This window comes from Cetorhinus maximus, chromosome 35, assembly GCF_964194155.1.
Source record: "Cetorhinus maximus chromosome 35, sCetMax3.hap1.1, whole genome shotgun sequence".
Classification (NCBI taxonomy): domain Eukaryota; kingdom Metazoa; phylum Chordata; class Chondrichthyes; order Lamniformes; family Cetorhinidae; genus Cetorhinus; species Cetorhinus maximus.
Genome location: NC_135913.1, coordinates 10835431 through 10855706, shown reverse-complemented (window position 1 = coordinate 10855706; position 20276 = coordinate 10835431). Strand labels below are relative to the sequence as shown.

Genomic DNA, 20276 nt, shown 5'->3' with positions numbered 1-20276 from the left:
ATTGTTTGAGGCGCCTGAAAACAGATTTGTGTGAATTGAGATTCTGACATTGAATGTAGTGAAATTCACGTGGATCATCCCCAAGCGATCCCCGCCCCTCCGCCCCCTCCACGGATTCTGAATTTATAGCCCTTGGATTTGTCTGGGGAGCAAGATAAAGTATTCTGCGAGTTTCCTCTTTCCATTGAATCTGTGAATCCTGGAAAGCTCATGCGGGGCATTTTTGGTCCCTTGGAGGGGAAGGACAGTGGCAATTGACAGCACGTCTGAAGATGAAAAGTGGGTGAGTGTTTGTGGAACCCTCCCTCCATTATGTGAACTTAGGTCAAACTGAGAGGTCACATCATGTTCTCACCCTCGACTTTCCCGAGAATATGCTCACAAGCAATGGATCAGGGAGAATGGGGGCTACATCAATGAACTGGCCTTTTCCTCGCGTCATATCACTGGATTAGTAATCCAGAGAGGCTAATGCTCAGGGGATACAGGTTCAAATCCAAGTACGGCAGCTGATCGAATTTCAAATCAGTTGAGAAATTCATGGGATATAAAACTCATTTAAATAATGCTGACTCACATTAGACTATCATAAATTGTTATAAAAAAAAACATCAGGTTCATAAATGTCCTTTAGGGATGGAAATCTGCTGTCCTTACCCAGTCTGGCCTGCAGAAATGTGGTTGACTCTTAACCATCCTCAAGGGATGGGGATGCCGGCCTTGTCAGGGATATTACATTGGAGAGAATGAAGAAAGTCCTTGCTCTACCGCTCTGTAAGGCATATAGTGGCCTGCCTAGTTCAGCCTCGAAGCTTTGAGGTTGATCGATGCCAATGAGTTATTCTTGTCTCCGGGTTGGGAATTTAAATGAGAAATCGCAGCGATCGGGCTTTGACTCGCTCTTTATGATGGTTCAATGTCCATCATTGAAACATTTTAAAAAATATTTTACAAACAGACCAGCAGTTATTCCCAGCATTATGCAGACCTCAGGGGGTAACCGCCAATCAACCACACATGAATGCCGAAATTACAAAGTTGCAGGGCCCTCAAGAATCCATTTTCACACAAAGGATACCTGCTGGAGGCAGGATTGAAGAATGGGTGTGGGAAAGGAGATTTGACGCAAGTACAATTCACTCAGGAAATGAAATCACATTGTCTAGTTTTCACATCCCATCATGTTTTAGCAGCAACAGACATTTGCAGCCATCGGACTATCAGGGTCTTAAATTAATTCCCTAACTTTCAGAACCCTGGGCACGAGAAGGTGGAACTGCAACATCGTCAAATGTGTTTTGTAGCACCGGAACAATTGGAGACTCTGAACAATTTAGAAAAGAGAAACCTGGTTATAAGCCGCCTGGTACATGCACTCTTCACTAGCGATGTCCTCCACAACTCAAGCTGCAGGGGCGCAGCTTCTACAGCAGACGGGAGGAAGCCTTTTCCCTTGAAGGTCATTGAGACAGTCAAGGATGAGTGCATATATCAACCAGTAACCAGTTATTTATAAAGAAATTGAATGCATTGCATGTAATTCCCAGGAGCTGCTGGGTGGTGAACTAAACACTCGGTCTGGGTCCAAATGTTTCACTCAAAGAGCCTCTGTCTTGTGATTTTAATAAGCGAATGCGTTACCTTCTTGGAGTTCATGAGACAGCACCATCGACAGGATGGAGAGCCAGTGACGGGAGAGACAGAGCTGAACCGAATAATAAACAGCTGCTGCACAAATGCAAGACGGCAGCCCAGCAGGAGGCTGGACCCAATAATGAGAGGGGGCGGGGGGCTTCCCCCGTCACTGCAGGGTGAACATAAATATACTCAGCTTTCATTTTAACATTTGTTTTTGTTCCCCCTCATTGGGTTCCTAGTTGGGAAATGTATCAAGAGGAAAAATAAATCCCAAAATGGGGTCAGAAGGAGTGTTATTTTGCCAGGATTTGCCACAAAACAGATAACCTGAATTGATGACATTTTCATTGTCTCTGAACTCTCCTAGACTTTCACTGCAGGTACAGGATTTACATTTTTTTGTCAGTCGTGCGCATTATTGAGCACAGGCGTGTGCCGTGTATTTACTGACAATTCCCCATATTGGCAACTTCCCTGGAAGTTTTGTGTAAGTATTACATCCGCGGATCTCACTGGCCGTCAGATTTTCCCATTGCTAAACCGAGACATTACACAAAAGAGGAATCCTTCACGATATGAACGTGCTGATCGGAGGATAATTCAATTTCTTTCATTCTACAAATCTATCAATTTGTGGGTTATTAAGCATCATAAGTTCCTGACAGCATATGAACAACAGCGACTTCAATCAGAAGTCTCGGAAACAACTGATGGAAGCCCCCTCCAGTCCCACATTTTGCCACTTCAGCATTTTCATTTGTTACTGAGTGACGTTAACCGCAGGTTTCTCTACTCTGTGCCAAAGTTCAGCAGTTCCTCGTTAGTATAGTGGTTAGTATCCCCGCCTGTCACGCGGGAGACCGGGGTTCAATTCCCCGACGAGGAGTAGGCGTTGTCCTTTATAGGAGGACGCACACGAAATTGGAAATGTCTTGAGCATTGTTTTATATACAGGAGAGAGTGCAGATTTCGTCTCAGAGATTCAGGAACAGCGGTAGTTTTTAGAGATCCTGGAATATTAAAGTTCCTCGAGAGGAAAGGCCCTTCACACCAACAGTCAGTCCACCGTTCCCTATGTGTCCGAACACCCGACGCTGGCTCTTTCACTAAAACTGGGCTGAATCGGAATTTCAGTGAAATCAGTGAATTGGTAGCTTGAACCCAGGACAGCTTGCTAAAAGAAGGAATTTTAAAACCGAGAGGAACCGGCCACACTCGATTTAGTAATTAGTAATGACTAAAGAGGCAGAATTCACTAATAATCTGACAGTAAACGCGCATCTTGGTAACCTGACAGTAAACGAGTATCTTGTAAACAGTGACTGTAACATGACAGAATAACTTACATTATAACATCTGCCACCATTTTATTAATTTTTCAAACGTATTTTCCCTTTATTTCCATTGCTTTTGGACGGCAGCTATTCAGGATCCTGGCATTCATCCCCGCCCCCTCGTAACATTTCCTTTCCTTTCCCATCGCCTCTCCCTCAGTGAAGACGATGATTCTCCTAATTCTAGCACTATTTTCTGGTCACTGCACTATCAGCAGCTCCTTGACACAGAGAATATTTTCTCTTTTGATCTTTCATTGAATAAAATTTGAAAGATGGTGAAGACCGTTCATATTCCTCTCTCTTCCTCGTCGCCAATCTTTCAGTTTTCTTCCTCTGTAAATCTGTTTGTCTCTTGAACTCCCTCCTAACCCTCTTCAATTCCCAGCACCTAACCACAGCTCAGTCCCTAAATTTAACGCACTGACTGTTCCTTTACCGAGATCTTTCCTCATGATTGCAGGAGGGATTCGATGCATTTTTTTGTAAATTTGAACAAGTAAGATCAGCCCAAAACTATTCCCGCTGACTGGGAATCTCGGACCCAGTGCCACCGTCAAAGAGTTAAAGCCAGAGTTTTTACCGAGGGAATTAGAAAAAAGAATTCTACACACAAAGTGTGCGAGAACTTCTGTACACGACAATTTATCTACGTCAAATGATCATAGGACAAATTGCAGGACTCCAACCTACAATCTTCTGATAACCTTGCACGACACAGGGAAGTAAAACGCCTCATCTAATAGGCCCTCCGACCACAACATCAACAATGCAACAAATATCATTTCTTTTTCCGCAACGTTCAGGAGCCTGAATCTGAAGGTAGAGAGCGCCCATTGCCCCCGTGTCTGATCCCCTCCTGAATCTGAGTTATCATATTTTCTGTGAACCTTGTTTGTTATTGAGTTGTCTAAACACTGAACCACAATGAACTCATCAGGATCCCTATACTGGAGTTACTGACAGCTGTCACCTCTCTCAGTGTTAAAAGACGGGAATCGGGCGGAATTGGGGACAACACATTCCCTGGGAGACCGGATCCTCACTAAAAGACCGGGAGGGGGAGAGTCAGGAACAGAACAGCTGTGACACTCCGCTCTGTTCACTGACTCTTCATCCCTCTCACTGAACTCAGTGCCAGGAATTATTGATATTAATGGTTCATGAACAGCAAATATCCTGCAGGGAATTATCCCAATTGAGCGACTTAATGGGGCAAATGTCAGCTTTAAAGGGTCTCAGTCCTTGGCCACAGTCTGGGACATTTTGTTCAGCTTCTGATTGCAGTGAAATGTGAAAAGTCCCGCAGTGACATAATGTTCCAGAGATACAGACACAGTAACAATCCTAATATTGAACAATAATGGCTGACGCTGTATCCATTTTACCCCTAATGACTCTGATATAACTACATGATATTAGGCAGACTGGCAGGCTGTTATCAGATGAACACTCAGTACTTGAACATCCTGAACATCGGCCAACTGTGGCCCTGCCTCAGCTCATCTGCTGCTGAAACCCTCATCCATGCCTTTGTTCACTCTCGGCTTGAATATTCCAGTGTTCCCCTGGCCGGCCCCCCATCTTCCACCCCACACATACCTGTGCTCATCCAAAATTCTGCTGCCTGGAACTTCACCTGAACCAAGTCCAGTTGACCAATCACCCCCGTGTTTGTTGACCGACAGTGGCTCCTGCCCCGGCAATGCCTCAATTTCAAAACCCTCATCCTTACTTCAAAATCTCTCCCTGACTTCACCTCTTCATTTCTCCGTAACCTCCTCCAGCCCAACAAATCTTCCAGATTCCTGCTCTTCTGCCATCTTGTACATTCCGGGTTTTAATCCCTACAGCATTGACCACCGGGCATTCAGCTGTCCTGGTCTAAAATTCTGGACTCCCTCCCTAAACCCCTCCACTTCTCCAGCTCCCTCTCATCTTTAGGAAGCTCCTTAAAGTCTACTTCTCTGAGAAAACTTTTGTCACCAGACCTAATTTCTCCTGCCTTGGCTGAGCGTCAGCTTATTTTTTTTAACGATAACGCTCTTCTTAAGTGCCTTGGGAGACTTTGCAGCTGCGAAAGTAACGAGTTCATCGATGGTCGCATAGTGGTGAGTGGCTTTGCTTTTCAAGTAGTTGACTCTGGTTCAATTCCCTAGCATCGCAGTTTGTTGAATTTTTAAACATCTCAAATCAGAAACCCCACACTCGGATCTGTATTTTATCCGTTTCGGTGAGATCTTGCACAGAAATCACGCGCATGTGTAATTCAAATAAAAAGGTTTACAACCTCCACTTACCTTCCATTTAAAACATAACTCAGGATTGTTCCTCATTGCTGATAATGGAGGTTTTCCCTGAACTTTGGTGTGGAGCCAGCACAGGATTACTTGGATTCAGTAAAATTCACTAATTATCTGAACGTTTTCCCTCTGCTGCTTCCTAATTCTTTATTTGAATATCGATTCCAGCACAGAGATTGTTTTATTGTTCAGAAAGGGACAGACTGCTCACGCTGGGGATGTGAAATAATAACAGAATGTGCTGCAATCAGCTCCCACAGAGGAAGGTTAGTAAATATTTCAGGTCTATCGAAGTTTTCAATAATAGACCCGCTAACCAAAACTATCAGAGCAGCTGAATTTTTCCTGCATTTTTCCATCTTTTAAGATGAGTTCTTTCAATATTTCACCTCTTTCCCAACTCAATGTTTCCTGTGAAAATTTCAAGGCTGTGCTCAGTTCCTTGCGTATTTATTTTTTATCTGAAGTGATGTAGGTCATATCCTGAGAAATCAAACTGAAAACCTGCTTATTCTAGGGTAAAATGTACATCGGTTTTGTAATCTGCCTTTAAGGGAAAGCAGCGTGACTCAGTAGAAGGGAAACGGGCCGTGCAATACAGTCTTAGTTTCACTGTTGCCTGTGAGCAGAACAAGGCACAGCTGTGATGCCTTCAAGCGTTCTACCTCTGGACAAATATTTAAGTGTCCCTAATGTAAATATATGAAACCGTACCAATCACCCCCGCGTTTGCTGACCCAGCAAACTAGTTCCTGACCCGCCAATGCCTGAATTATAAAATCCTCATCCTCAATTTCAAATCCCTCCATGACTACGTTCCTCCCTTATGTATGTGGACCTTTGGAAATCGCTTAGCTTGAATTACAGCCGCGTGTGTTTTCGGAACAAAATCCTATCTCATCAGAATCAACTCCTGCTTGGATCTCCTGAACTCAGAAATCTAAAATGAACAAACTGCGATTGCTGGGAATAGAACCCAGATCAACTGCTTGAAAAGCAGCTATGCTCACCACCAGGACACTATAGTTGACGATATGTAACTGAATGGGGCAAAGTATCTCAAAGCATTTACCCTATATTTGAATGGTGGTTGGCGCCTCCATCATTATAACAACAGAAAATGGTGTTCAGCGGTGGTCAGACAGCCTGGCATTAAGATTAACTACAGGTACGATTGGTGAACAGTGTCAGGTTCTGCTACATGGCATGAGGCGACTCTTGAAGTTTTGATCAGACCTAAAGAGAGTCGAAGGTCGGAGAGCGTTGAGAAGGCAGCGCGCTGACTGTACAGAAAAGCTTGTAAGACAGAGTCGGATAGTGTTCAAATGAAGCGCAGGGAAGCAGACGGATCCCTCATGGTTAGATTGCAATGCATGGCCTGTGGGTTCAGTGAGTGGGAGAGGGTGTGAAGAGAACCAGCGCCACATTATGTCAATCAAGTTAGGCGACTGACCAGAGCGTGGACCGGATTGATAGTGAGCGAGGGAAAGTCAAAGAAAGAAAAAAAATAAACAAAACTGCATAAACATCAGGCCAGAGAAGGCTGCGATTATATTGGCACTTGGAAACGTCAGCAAAAGCAGCCACAGTGACAGTCATTCCAGGTACTACAGATGAAGGAAGGTCAAAGGGACTTTGTCAAAATGTCCACAAAATTCCCCAGATTGAATTCGGATGCAGCTGAACTACCTCCCGAATTCAAAAAGTTTAAACAGAGCTATGGTTCCTTGATTCAGGTGTGCCTGAGCCAGACAAGCAAGCCATTAAAAATCGCCTAAATTTGTGAATGAAGGTCTACGCAGGCTGAACATGTCAGGATTAACAGCAGAAGAGCTAAAGGATGCGCAAAGATATGGGTTATATTGGAAGACCGGTTCAGAATCACGTTCAACTTCAGTATTCATCATCGACATGTCATGTCATTTCCAGCACAGACCGAACCCCTGGACAACTTCATCAGCAGATGCAGGGAAAGGGGTCCATCCTATGATTTTTCAAGCGCAGAAATAGTCGGCAGAATTGTTCAGTTGTTAATCGCATAGACACATTCCAGCAAGACCTGCAAGACAATCCCAAAATAAATAGCATCAAAGAGATACTCAAGGATGGACATAAGTGTGAAATGAGCTTCGCTGGTCAACGAAGCTTAAAGGTTCCAAGTGCAACACCGACTGTTGATGCACTCAAACCAAGTAAGGCATGTGCAAGTCAGGAGGACGCAGACAGAATGACGTGTGAACAGGCCTTCATTTATTTGCGCCGCTTCCCCTTCCAGTTAGCTGTTTAATTGTCCACCACCGCACTCGATGTGGCAGGACTGCAGAGCTTAGAACTGATCCATTGGTTGTGGGGTCGTTTCGAAAGTGATTGCCTGTGAGGCAGGAGACAACATTTTTCATGGCACAAAGATTGTTGTAATGGGTATAAGGCAAATGAGCTTTGTTTGAGGCACAATTTCATCACCAGCTGGTGTATTCCGTCTGGTTCTGGACGCTGCACTTGAGGAAGAAAATGAAGATGTGAAGGATGTTGGAAATAGGGCGGAGAAGGTTCTCAAGAATGGTTTCTGGGAAGAGGAACTTCAGTTATGCAGATAGATTGGAGAAGTTAGCACTGTTTTCCTTGGAGAAGAGAAGGTTGGGAGCTGATTTGATAGGGGTATTGAAAATCATGAGGGGTTTGGGCAGTGTACATAGGGAGAACGTGTTCCCACCCGTGAAAGGATCGAGATCGAGAGAGCACGGGTTGAAACTAGTTGATAAAATAAGCCAAAATGACATGAGGGAAAACATTTTTTTTCGCTGAATGTGGTTCCGGTGTGGGATGCACTGCTTGAGATTGGGTGAGTCAGGTTCAATTGAAACATTAAAACGTGAATTAACCTGTTATCTCCAAAGGGAGAATGTGCGGGGCTAGGGGGAGAAGGCAAGGAATGACTCATTCGGAGGGTTGGTGCAGACAGAATGGGCCGAATGGCATTCTGCTGCTCTCTAACATTTCTGTATTTCTGTGCGTATAGTAAAGAATAAAAAATGTGTCCAGGTGAGGTTGTGAATGGCAGCTTAGCAACCGTCTAATTGTAACATGAAGGATAAAGAAAGAGCCGTGACAAACCAAACCAGGAATATAAAATAGGCGCAAGAACCAACATGGCGGCAGATGTTGTGATCTAAATTTGTTGAACTGAATGTTGAGTCCAGAAGGCTGTAGAGCCTGCAATTGGAAGATGAGTTGTTTCCCTCGAAGTTTGCTGTTGCTGAGGCTATTTGGTCCCTAGAATATGTTCAATGAAGTTGTGTCTATTTGGTGACTAGCTCCATCTGCTCGCCTTTGCCTCAGATTCCTTAATACCCTCCTTCAGCATAACTCGATGAATCTTAGATTGAAAGTGCAACAATCGATCAAGCATTAGACTCTGTTTACAGAATGTAACCCTGAATTTCTCGCACACTTTGTGTGTAGAATTGCTTCCTAATATCCATGCTGGAATCTCCGGTTTTAATGCTTTGACTCCGAGATTCCCAGCCAATAGGAATAGGCTCTTCGACTGACTGATCTATTTCCCTTAGCATCTGGAAAGCTTGTGTCAAATCACTGCAGAAATCAGGAAGGGGGACTTCATTACAAGGGCAGTCAGTGGCTTCAGCATAGGGACTGATCTGTGGTTCAGTGTCCGGAATTGAGGAGCGTTAGGAGGGAGATCAGGAGGCAAACAGAGCTTTGGAGGAAGAAAACTGGAAGATTAGCAAGGAGCAAGAGCGAGGAATATAAATATTGTTCGCAACTTTTTCGCAAACCTTTCAAATGGAAAAGGAAAATAGTGTAAATAGTGGAAAAGTGGGAAAAAAAACCAAAAGAAAATATCCGAAAATACTCAGCAGGTCATAGAGCATAGAGCATCAGTATAGACAACAGAGTGAACTGTTCATATCGATGGCTTTTCATCAGAACAAAATAAAGGTAGAAAGATAACAGGTTTAAAGCAGTGGAGAGCGGGAGGGCGCAGGATTAACACGAGGCGTGTGAGGGTTTTTGGTGGGGCGGTGGGTTGTTGGGGTGGAGGAGAGAAAAGGTTTCATGGGACAAAAGCTGAACAGAATTGTAATGGTTCTAGTAAAAAAATCAAAAGATGTGCTCAGATGAGATTGTGAATGGCTGCACAGCAATCGGTCGTTTTATTTTAAATGATAACGCTCTTGGTAAGTGTCTTGGCATTTTTCCCGCCATTGAAGGGCCTGTAATCAGCGTTAGTGGTGCAGTGGGGAATATAATCTGTCTTCCGCGCAGCTGATTCGTGTTCCATTCCCGCCAATCGCAGTTTGAGGAAGTCATGCCGACTCGAAACGTTAACTTGGTCACTCTCTCCACAGACGCTGCCAGACCTGCTGAGCTTTTCCAGCATTTTCTGTTTTTATTTTTGTTAATTTTAAACCTCTCAAATAAGGAACTCCAAGCTCGGCAATTAATTTAATCCGTTTCTGTGAGATTTTGTTCCGAAAACACAAGCGGGAGAAATTCAAATAAGAAGATTTCCAACCGCCACTTTCTTGAACATGGATCTAACATTCTCAATCCTCCAGTCCTCTGGCACCACTGGCTCTTTCTCTCTCTGTCTCTCTCTCCACCTCTCTATCATTATCTCCGCATCTCTGACATACATATGTTCACAATTGCATTGTGTGGCTTTATAGCCAATAGATTGTTTTACACAGGACGAAAATTATTCTCTTTTAGGTCAGTCAGATAGCATCTCCTCTGCAACAGCGCAATGAGCATTGCTTGTGCTGCGCTGTAAAGGAGTTTGAGTGTGCAGGTCAAAGGCATGGAAGATCTGAGCCTGTAAGGCACTCTGTGGATCAGTTCCTGAGTTCCTCGTTAGTTTAGTGGTTAGTATTCCCGCCTGTAGATCGAGGTTCAATTCCCCGACGGGGAGAAAACGCTAGTATTTATACAAAAAAAATGAGACGAAATTGGAATCAGACATTAAAATTTGATAACTGGTTGAAAAGTAGGGGACATATGCAGATAAAGATTGCGTGTCATCGAAAGTCAGAGACCAGAGTTAGCGGTTCTTTTTAGAGAGCCCGGGGTGTGAGAGACCCTCGAAAGGACCCTTCACCCACACAGCCTGACGACATTTCCATGTGCGCGTTAACACAGAAACTGGCTTTTTCACCTCAGCTGGGCTGAATCGGAATTTCTGTGAAATTAGTGGTTTGGTAGATTGAATCCAGGACAGTTTGCTTAAAAAAGATACTTTAAAACCGGCTATGCACGATTTGTTATTGAGTGTCCAGGCAGAATATATTAATAAACTGACAATAAACGTGCACCTTTGAAACAGTGGCCGTAACATGACAGAGTAACTTACACTGTAATCCCTGCCACCATTTTGTTCATTTTTAAAATTTACTCTTTTCCTTCAATCTCTTTGCTTTTTGACGGCAGCTATTCAGAATCCACCATATTTTTCTTCCTTGCTTACCCCGTTTCCCCTCCCTCAGTAAACACCAGAATTCTGCTAATTTCAGTGCTATTTTCTGGTCACTGCACTAATCAGCAGCTCCTTGACACAGGGATGATTTTCCCTTTGGGCCCTTCATTGAGTGAAATTTGAAAGATAGTGGACGCCATTCATATTCCGCCCTCTTCCTCCTCACCAATCTTACAGTTTTTTTTCCCCCTTTGGAACTCTGTTTGCTTCTTGAACTCCTTCCTAACTCTCTTCAATTCCAGGCACTAAACCACAGCTCAGTCCCTAATTTTACCCACTGATTGTCGCTTTGCCGAAGCCCTTACTCATGATTGCAGGAGGAATTTGATACTTTTTTATGTAACGTTGAACAGGAAAGATCTGCATAAAACTATTTCCGCTGACTTGGAACCTATGAACCAGGGCCACAGACAAGGAATTAAAGCCAAATAGCAGTCTAATCCCCTTTTTAATGCTTCCTTTGAACCTGCCTCCAGCACACTCTCAGGCAGTGCATTCCAAGCCTAAACCACTTCTTGCAACAAAAGTAAAGTTTTTTTCTCGTGTCACCTTTGTTTTTTTTTAACGAACCACTTTAAATCTCTACCCTCCCAATCTTGATCCTTTCACGAACGGGAACACTTTCTCCCTGTCTACTCTGACCAGACCCCTCGTGATTTTCAATCCTTCTATCAAATCTCCTCTCAGCCTTCTTTTCCCCCAGGAAAACAGTCCTAACGTCTCCAAACTACCATCAAAACTGAAGTTCCTCATTCCAGGGCTGTTGTTGTGAATCTCTTCTGCCCTCTTTCCAATATGCTTCACATCATCACATCGTTCATAAGAGCCAGACGGGATGTACCTACTGAGGCTCAACGAGTGCCTTCTACAAATTCTGTTTATCTCATTCCCATTACAACATGTGATTTTTGTGCCGTGAAAACTATTGTCTCCTGTCCTCGCAGACAATCGCTTTCGATATGATCCCACAATCAAAATATCAGATTTAAACTATGCAGAGCTTCCACATGTAGTAGTGAATGGTGGTGGGGAATTAAACAACGAACTGGAGAAGAAAGCTTCACAAATAAATAATGGCCTTACCAGCGATTCTCTCATCCAAGAACGAATAATAGTAAAAGCTGTCGATGTATTCAAAACGTCACGGCAACCTGGGGTCATGTCCCATTCTCAGTTGAAAGAATCCCATAGTGACCTCAACCTCATCACCTACATACTGACAGATACAACATAATCATAGAATGAGCACAGCACAGGAGAAGGCCATTTGGCCCATCCTGTCTGTGCTGGCTTTCAGAAGCAGAAATTCACCCAGTGTCAACCCTTCGCCTCCTCCCTGATCCCTGAACATTTCCGTCCTTTTCAGTGCTGCCAAACTATTCTATTTCCATGAGTATCGAAGAATGAAGGTTAATACGATTGATGTTTCTAATCTGTTAAAATGAATTGTTAGGTTAAACACCGAGAAACTGTTTCTCCCGCCAATAAGAAAGGGGTTGAACCTCGACATATTTTTGCCACTGATCCCCAAGCGAGCGTGCCAACCAAGGGGAAAATAAGGAAGCACTTTTCACACTTACAGTAGCTGGAAATCCGGAAACAATTATAAAATTGTTCGAAGCTACCAGAATTACGAGATGGTGGATCTTTTTCTGCAAATCAAAGGATTCTCCGTTTCTTCAGTTCTCCTTGAAGAATTCACCATCCATTGCTCGTTATGTTGCCGTTTTGCTGGGAGTGAACACCTTGAGTCAAAAAGGAAGCACTCAGACAGCGATGGAACCCTGGACCCTCAGATTAAAAGTCGGATGCTTGAACGACTGAGCTACTCGGGCTTCATTTCACGTGCTTCCCACAGCCGCCTTCACTGTCCACCAAGAGGTATTGCAAACTTTTGTTGCATTTTTTCTTTGGTAATTCTGTTTTTTTTATATGTTGCCAACTTTCACGCAACTTTGTTTTTCCACCTGAAAGGAAGGTGAACTCAGATCCAATCGGGATTTCAATAGAACTAATTTACATAGTGATGGGGAAAAGCTGGATTGTGGAAGATAATTGACAGATATTTCAAAGAGCATAGACAGACTCGATGGGCCGACAGGATCCTTTCGAACGGTAGGATTCCAGGATTCACGAATTTCATTTCTACATGGGCTGGGAGATTAGAAAAGAGCTCATGAGGTGAAGGTGATGAATGAATTATTCCAGGCAATTGTCTGATGTTTTCTACATAATATTATGCCTGTTATTTTGTAGCGACATGTAACAAGGGCTGCATTTGTCCAGCTGTGGCGACTGAGTGGTTAAGGTGTTGTGCATGAGTGTTGTGTATGCGGTTCGGAGGGAAGGTTCAAACACTGCTCGCAGCCTCCATGATTAAAATTATTATCTCCTCCCATCAGCTCCCTGACTTGAAAAGGCATTAAATTGAATCCAAAACAAAAACAGAAACAGAAATACCTGGAAAAACTCAGCAGGTCTGGCAGCATTGGCGGAGAAGAGCACAGTTGACGTTTCGAGTCCTCATGACCCTTCAACGGAACTAAGTAAAAGTAGGAAAGGGGTGAAATATAAGCTGGTTTAAGGGGGTAGGGGGTGGGGGGGGGTGGAGAGAAGTGGGGGTGGGGGGTGGTGGTTGTTGGGACAAGCAGTGATAGGAGGCGATAACCAAAAGATGTCAAAGAACAAAGAGGTATTGAAGGTGGTGATATTATCTAAAAGAATGTGCTAATTAAGAGTGGATAGCAGGACAAGCAAGGTACAGATAGCTCTAGTGGGGGTGGGGTGAAATAAGACTAAAAGGGCATAAAAGGTATAGATAAATGATGGGTGGAATACATTTAAAAATAATGGAATTAGGTGGAAAAAGAAAAATCCATATAAATTATTGGAAAAAACAAGAAGGAGGGGGAAGAAGGAATCCATTGGCCAAAGCTTGGAAACACAAATAATTTATCCAGATCAATTAGGTAATTTTGATTTACTAGATACTGAACAAACTGCAAAAATAGGTGATCACCAAACTCAGGAAACTGGTTGAAATGTATTTTAATAAATAACCTGAAGTGTATGGGAGGAAACGCAGGATTTTCAGCTCATGAGCATTAGCGCGGTTTGCTTTCATTCAGATGGAGGAGGTTTATCTGCGTGAAAGGATGATAACAGCTTGTGTAGGTGCATAACGACACATTTTTGCACAGGAACTCAAATAAATCAACATATAACCTGTTTGAGGGGCGATCTATATCTGGGATGGAAAATCGGGTCGGTAATGAACCGCTAAGTTGTTAGTTACAGAATAGACAGCAGCTATGAAACATAACATCATAAAACTGCCTGATATAGTGAAGAGGCAAATAATGGGTTTTATTCCGTATTCCACCTCTGGGCCATTCCAGTTCTTACTTTTGTGAGCCCGGAGCCGCCTGCGGGCTCTGATAGCTCTTAAAATGTGTCTGATTATGAAACGATTGAACAATAATATAAAAAGAAAATGAAGCAATGGAGATAAAATACCCCCGAACCAAAAGTCCGCTACCGCGGAAGGCGAGTAAAAAAATCCGCGCCAGGGCGGGAACCCCGGTGAACATTGTTACTGATCAGTTTGTTGATCACCCGTTTTTGCAGTTTGTTCAGTTGCTTATAAATTAACATTTCTGTTCCTAAGCAAACCAAAATGGCATATTCTCCCAATAGGTCAGCACAGAGACCGCTGTTATGGTCACTGTAGCAGTTTTCACAGTGACATACTGCGTTTTAAAATTCTGGCAACATATCGCTGACGATCAGAGTGAAAATTGAAGCTTGGAATTGGAACTGAATTGCGAATGAGAAGTAAGGCGGTTACAGGATGTCAATTTATGATGGGTTCTTGCTGAATTTTAAGTTTGGTGCTGCCATAACAATGACAGTGTTGGAGAGGAATGATTGTGGAAAGATAGTGCTGAAAATTCGATATTCCACTATACAAAAAACATGACCAGTAGACCTGCTGTTTCCAGACACCATATAGACAGAGATACATTTGGAAGGGCCGCAGTTTCTTCTGGTGAGAATCATGATTGTCAATAGGTTCGCCGTAAGAAAGATGGAAACGAGATCAGTAATATCGAGAACCAGATAAATATCACAGTATGTAGAGGGAATGTTCAAATGTGTTTCGACTGAGTATTATGCAACTTGATTCTTTCTTAACTACATGCAGGCACTTTTGCAACACACTAAAACAACATACACTCAATTCCTTCCAGTACACTTATTTGAGAGAGTATTAGGGCAGAAGGCGGAGGGTCATCGGATTCTGTATCTGGAATGTTACCGAAGAACGACCCAAGGACCATCGACACTCAGTCCTTGCTGACTGACCGCGCACCAGCCGGAACGTTGGAACTATCGTATTTGTAAATTGAAAGCTTCAGGTTACCAGCGATCTGGAAGGAAATGAGTTTCCCCAGAGCTGCCTCATTGTCCCGATCTTCACAAAGCTGTTCAGCAACATCAGCGCTCCCCTTCTGAATGTTCAAAATATTCTGCCGCAAGCAAACCTCAAGCTGAAAAACTTCTTGCGGTCAACAGGCTGATATCTTATCCAATCTCTCTTTTTCTAATTATTACATGAGATATGGATACGCCTCCACGACCAGTATAAGTTGCTCATCCGAAATTGCCTTGGGAAGGATTGCTAAATTTACAAAGTGAAAGCACTTCAAACATTGAAGTAAAATTAGTTTTGAGATGTTGCCCTGTCCTCAGGATGATGCAAGTGAAGCTTGGAATTGGGATTGAATTGCGAATGAGAAGTAAGACGATCACAGCTTTGCAAACTTCTCACTGGTTCTTCAGCGAGAAATGACCGAGTGCCTGTTGCATTTTAAATTTGGTAGTAAAATTCGGGGGAGTTGCAAGTGCAGGAAACTGAAAGATATTTCCACCTGGCTCTCAATCAGCGGCTTTAGGCGATTGGAGCAAGTTGCGGAACCAGTAAATGAGAGAACAAATAACAGGCCGACTGCCCTCGGTGATTTATAAATCTATCCCAGTAACAGTCATACAGCAAAACTACTAAACCGTGGGGAGAGCTCACAGTTATTTTGCCTTGAGTTTACCCTCTGCTGGGTGTCTTCGTGACTAGAATGTCTGAGAGAGATTGGAATTAAGGCAAGTTAGACGGGAAAACATTGGCTTCTCAGCGATTTAGTTTATCCGTCGCTTACAAGTAGCTCAGCAATGAAGTAGACGTTGCGCGGCTCGGTATTTTACTTCGTTCCGGGCATGTTTGAAAGTAATTAGCAACACATTAGGAGTGCATTGTGCTGATTTTTTAAAAAGGCATCTCGAAGCAGCAAATTTTTTTTTGGCCTCTCCAGCAGCTGACTGACTAAAGAAATATGATAATGGGTAGGCGTTGCTGACTTTGCGTGAAATTGTTGGGAAGCGAGTTATTTTTATCGTGCAGAGAGCTGTTGATAGCTTCAATGCAATCACTTTATGGTAGGTTAGTATGAGTGGTTGCGCTGACGCTTGCAAGTTTGCTCGGGAGAATTTGCCTGCAGCATTGCAGCGAACGGCAGGCATGGGCACAGTTAACAGCGATGTCACTGCTCGTCTGCAAGTATTTCTCTGTACAGGGGAAAGGGTTCGTTGTCATGATACCGACAGATTTGTTGCACAGAAGTGTTAAAAGAAGGACAGATTTGTCAGAACAAGAGGCAGAATTTTTCCAGAGGCAAGAAGTGTGACAGAAAAAAGACACAACCTGCGATGCCGCAAGGCAACACGGTCCTATTCGAAATCCTCTTCCGATGTGACAGTAAAGGAAGTACAACTGAACCTCAGATAACGTAATAGTAGAAGGACTGCAACTGAACTGTAGAAGGACCATAATCTTCCTTGTCCAGTTGGTTAATGCGGGATTAAACCCGCGACCTTACTGTCATTAGCATCTAAGCAACGGAGCTAACTTGTCGAAAGCAGAAATTGCAAGAAAAACTCAGCAGGTTTGACATACTGTGGCGAAAAGACAGAGTTAACGTTTGGAGTCCGTATGACTCTGAAGACGTTTTTCCAGCATTTTCTGTTTTTGTTTGAGATTTCCATCATCCACAGTATTTTGTTTTTATCTAGAAGCTAACTTGGTCGCCAGCTCGATCAATTGCTTTTCAAATTCAGTCAAGCAGTGAGTGGAGAATTCAGCATTCTTCCTTGCAGACTGTTCGCGCACAGGCTGGAACTCTCGTATTTGCCCAGTCAAAGTTTCAGGTTACCAGCGAGCTGTAAGGTCCCAGAGCTTCTGAATGATCAGGTCTTCACAAAGCTGTTCAGCAACAGATACATTCTCCTTCTGCCAAAGATGGAAAATATTCTGTCGAAAGCAAACCTCAAGCTGCACAAGTTCTCGTCATCAATAGGCTGATATTTCAGGCAATCTCTTCTTTTCCATTTCTTTCATGGGATGTGGGCATGTCGCGCATGAGCAGTATAAGTTACTCATTCACAATTGCCTTGATGCTAAATTTAAAGAGTATAAGCACTTCAAACATTGAAGTGAAAATAGTGTCGAAATGTTGCCGTATCTCAAGGATGTTGCAATTGAAGCGTGTGGATTTGATGGCGAATTAGCAGGAAGGTGCTCACAATCACGCAAACCCCTGACGGAGGCTTCAACAAAAAGTACCCAATACCTGTTGAAATTTAAATGTGGCGCTATCACTCAGGGTAGTTGCCAGGACAGGGAACTGAAATACATTTCCGCCTCGCTCTCAGAATCGACTTTAGGCGTTTAGAGCAAATTGGGAAAGCAGAAAAAAACAGAATAATTGGCAGATCAACTGCCCTTGTGATGAATGTATTTATCTCAGTAACAGGGATACAGCAGAGACACTTCACAGGGCAACACTGTTGGAAGGGCTCCCGGTTATTTTCATTTGCGTTTACCGCCTGCTGGATGTCTTCTTAACGGGATTGTCCCAGAGACATTGGAGTTCGAAAGAAGTTAGACGGAAAGCGTTGGACTCTCAGCCACGTAGATCATTTGTCGCTTCCAAATAGCTCAGCAATGAATTAAACGTCCCGCCGTTCGGTATTTTATTTATTTCCGGCCGTGTTTCAATGCAATGAGCAACACTTAGGAGTCCGTTGTGCAGCATTTTTAACAGGCAAATGAAGCAGCAAATGCTTTTTGGCCTCGCCAGCAGCTGGCTACCTGTTAAGAAATTTGATAACAAATGGGCTTCGCTGACAGATACAGTATTTGCGCGAAATTGTTGGGAAGCGAGTTACTAATTCGTGTCGTAGGCTGTTTATGGCTTGAATGCAAACACGTCGGCTATAATGATTGGTTGTACTGGCGGTTGCAAATTGGCTTGAGTAAATTTCCCTACAACATTGCAGCGAACGAGAGGCATTGGCCAATTGACAGCAGTGTCACTGCTCGCCAGCATTGGCTCCAATCATCAACCAATCAACGACGCGCAGTTATAATGGAAAGTTTTCAATTGCATTGCACGGTTTTGCTGGAAACAATATTGGGAATTGCACATCTGTTATCGGGCTGACAGATCGAATGGAGAACTTACTGTTAAAAGAGGGCCCGAGCACCGACAGGAATCCTGAAAATATCAGCGTTAACGGTTTTTGGGAGATGAATTTGTACCAATCGGGTTTCTCTTCTGAAAACAAACCACATGTATGATTAGCCGTGCTTTTCGTGGTACGTATTAACTATTTTGACATACATATAGGAACAATCAGGAAGTTTTCAGGCAACGTAAAAAATGGCTGTGTTTTATAGTGAGGAGGATAACTGTAGACGGCAGAAAGGAATCAATTGATGGGCGGAAAAGGGCCAGATGGAATTTAATCAGGAGGAAAAGAGATGTAATGCAGTTCGGGAGTTCAAACAAATGGAAGGGAATACAAGGAATCACAGAATCACACATTGCAGAAGAGGCCCTTCGGCCCAACGTGTCTGTACCGATAAGTGTGAAACACCTGACCTACCTACCTAATGCCATTTACCAGCACTTGGCCTATAGCCTTCAATGTTATGACATGCCAATCGCTCATCCAGGTTCTTTTTAAAGGATGTGAGGCAACCTGCCTCCACCACCCTCCCAAGTAATTCATTCCAGACCGTCACCACCCTCTGGGTAAAAACGTTTTTCCTCATATCCACACTAAAACTCCTGTCTCTCATCTTGAACCTTGCCCCTCAACTGACTCTTCACTAAGTGGAACAGCTGCTTCCTATTCACTCTGTCCATGTCATTCATAATGCTGCACAGCTCGATCAGGTCACCCCTCAGTCTTCTCTGCTCCAACGAAAACAGCCCAAGGTTATCCAACCTGCTTTCATAACTTAATTGTTTCATACCGGGCAACAACGTGATGAATGTCCTCTGCACCCCCTCCAGTGCAATCACATCCTTCCTATAATGTGGCGACCAGAGCTGCGCACAGTACTCCAGCTGTGGCCTCACCAAGGTTCTATACAGCTCCAACATGACCTCACTACTTTTGTAATCTATGCCACGTTTGATTAAGGCAAGTGCCCCATATGCCTTTTTCAACAACCCTCTTGATTTGGAGGCAAAAGCAAACATGAAAGAGTAATTCAAAGTGAAATGGAAATGCGATAACTTGAATTCCAGATGGAAAGATTAGCAAAGGAGGAGAGAGAGAAGGGAAGAGAAGGGAGGTCTGTCCACTTTTAAGCCTGATAATGTTCATTAAACACTCTACCGATACCCTCTGGCTTCACACATAGCTTGCCTCCTTGGTCCCTAATGGGCCCTAATCTTTCCCTGGTTATCCTCTTCCCATTAATATGCATATACACTATCTTGCGATTTTCCCTACTTTTGCCAGCCAGAGCTTTCTCAAATCCTCTCTTTGCTCTCCAAATTGCTTATTATGCTCCACCCTGCACTTTCTGTACTCCAAAAATGCCTCCCCTTATTTGCTCCCCTTGCACCTGCTAAAAGCCTCTCTTTTCCTTCTCATAATCTCCTGAATACCTCTGATCATCCATGATTCTCTGGGCTTGTTGCTCCGTCCTATCCCCTGAGAGGGAACATGTTGAGCCTGTACCCTCCCCATTTCGTTTTTGAACGCCCACCCCCACTGCCCCTCTGTAGATTTATATACAAGTAACTGTTCCCAGTCTACCTTGGCCAGATCCAGCATTATTTCACTAAATTCCGCTCTCCAACAATCCAAAACATTTTTTTTTCCAACGTATCTATTTCTTTGTCCATAACAAGCTTAAATTGTACAAAGTTGTAGTCGCTATCACTAAAATACTCCCCCATCACCATCTCAGCCACCTGTCGGGCTTCATTCCCCAGAATAAGGTCCACCAATGCGCCGTCCCTTGTTGGACACTCTACATATTGATTTAAAATGTTCTCCAGTATACATTTCAAGAAATCCACTCCTTCCAAGCCCTTAATACGATATCTATCCCAATTAATTTTGGGAAAGTTGAAATCACCTAATATAATTACCATA

The 20276-nt window shown here is 43.5% G+C and overlaps 1 protein-coding gene and 1 non-coding gene across 2 annotated transcripts in view; one reads left to right on the top strand and one right to left on the bottom strand.

Annotated features, from left to right (window-relative positions):
* LOC144672030 (NACHT, LRR and PYD domains-containing protein 3-like) overlaps positions 1-20276 on the bottom strand; it is a 977887-nt gene that overhangs the window by 227913 nt on the left and 729698 nt on the right. The window lies entirely within an intron of this gene.
* On the top strand, positions 2453-2524 carry trnad-guc (transfer RNA aspartic acid (anticodon GUC)). The gene has a single exon. It is a non-coding gene; the product is annotated as a tRNA-Asp (tRNA).